Genomic DNA, 1,934 nt, shown 5'->3' with positions numbered 1-1,934 from the left:
GTTCCCTACTCAGGGAACCACGGTTACATAAGTAACATGAGACGTTTTGGGAAGTAATAGTTTCATACAGAGGCATACATGCCTCTTATGTTAATTTTAGTTTGAGAGTTCTGAAGTAAATAGAAACATACACCGCAAGATAAAGTGAAGAAACTCAAGTTTCCAAAAAATAACAAAAGTAAAGAATGAATGAGTAGTGATGTACTCAGAATCCTGACTGTCTTGTCCCTGAAGGTATTTAACCTTGACTAAACAAGGAACACTTGGAAGTAATCAAGCGAGGAACCAAGCAGAACCTTCATTCCCCTCCTATGTAGTTTGAATGAAAATATCTGAGCCCTAGGTAGGCCACATTGCTTTCAGTCATGTTTTTGTGGGGAGTATTGTTTCTTTTCTCTGCCACCCATGGTGACTGCAGTTTTTAAAGCCTAAAAACTCACTCTTTCTTTAGAGGCTCTTCAACTCCTCTGACTAACCACATTTAGTCTCGTTTTTATTCGTCAACGATATTGCATTATACATTTAATTATAGTCATCGTCACATGACCAGCATTTTCGTCTAGTCTCGTCTCGTTTTCGTCACGTAATAAAGGTTCGTTGACGACGATATTTAGTCATAATTTTCGTTGACGAAAGCAACACTACTTTAGAGTTGTTATTTTTCCTCCTGCACTGCTGTGTGTTGGTGTGTATGTGTGGGCCTGATCTGTTATGAGTGTCCCATCAATTCTAATTTTTCTAGGATTTCTCCTCTTTTAGTTCTATTCTCCGCGCCTGCTGCTCATAGACATAGGGGCCGTCCCGCTGCTGCTGTCGCACCGGGAGACAGATTGAGTGGCATGAGTTATCAAGCATGATGGATGATACTCAGTGGGAAGGATGTGTTACTCAAGAGGCATGAAAGAGAGATACTTTTCAGGTGTTGTAAGTGCTTTTGTATTACTTGCCTTCTGCTCTTGATTGCTTGAATGTATGTTGATATTTCACAAAATAAAAGATAAGAGCTGCGTATCAGGCAAGGTGCTTTGCAGACACACTAATTTATGAATTACTGATGAAATTCTTATATATATTTAGCTCTTCAAAAGCCACATCATTGTTTCTAAACACACTTAAGTTCACATTTTAAAAAAGGCACTTTATAATAGTCAAATTAAAAAAGTGCATTTTAAATAATCTTACAAGAATATTGCCATGCTTTAAAGAAGTACGCTACTCTTATTTTGATGTGTGACTAACATACTAAATCACATACAGTGGTGTGAAAAAGTGTTGGCCCCCGTCCTGATTTCTTATTTTTTTTGCATGTTTGTCACACTTTAATGTTTCAGATCATTGTGGCGAACAGACCATGGGGAATACCCCCCCCCACACACATATTGTTATTATTATGTTGTTGTTTTTGATGTACCTTTATAAGGTACCTTTTAATATTTTCATCTCGTTTTTATTTGTTGATGAAAAGGCGACAAGGTCAATACACATTCACCATAGTTTTTGTCATTCAAAACTGACATTTTTATTTAGGTATCATCTCATTTTTATCAGTGAAAAAATGTTTTATGACAAATTCAGCAAAATTAACACTGTCACTGAATCATTAATTTAGTCATTTTGTTCAAATTGGCTGAATCATTCAGGAACGAAGCAAATTACTTACTGAATTTGGAACCACATACCTGTACTAGCATACTACTCTTACTGTTTTTGCAAAGAGGTATGGTAAATTAATATGCTAGTATGCAGACTTTATGAATGGGTCATTGAATCATTGATTGACCCAATCCTTTCAAAAAAGCAGATTCATTAATCAACAAAACGTCTCGGTTACGTATGGTAACCCTCGTTCCCTGAAGGAGGGAACGGAGACGTCACGTCGGTGACCGACGAATTGGGATATCGCTTCGATAGACCAATCCACTTCGAGTGTAAAC

General features: G+C 37.2%; 1 protein-coding gene across 1 annotated transcript in view; it reads left to right on the top strand.

Annotated features, from left to right (window-relative positions):
• Window positions 1–1,934, top strand: part of LOC107716477 (glutamate receptor ionotropic, delta-1) — a 408,968-nt gene that overhangs the window by 284,832 nt on the left and 122,202 nt on the right. The window lies entirely within an intron of this gene.

This window comes from Sinocyclocheilus rhinocerous, unplaced genomic scaffold, assembly GCF_001515625.1.
Source record: "Sinocyclocheilus rhinocerous isolate Xijiao unplaced genomic scaffold, SAMN03320098_v1.1 scaffold419, whole genome shotgun sequence".
Taxonomy (NCBI): Eukaryota; Metazoa; Chordata; class Actinopteri; order Cypriniformes; family Cyprinidae; genus Sinocyclocheilus; species Sinocyclocheilus rhinocerous.
This window is presented reverse-complemented; position numbering and strand designations above follow the sequence as displayed.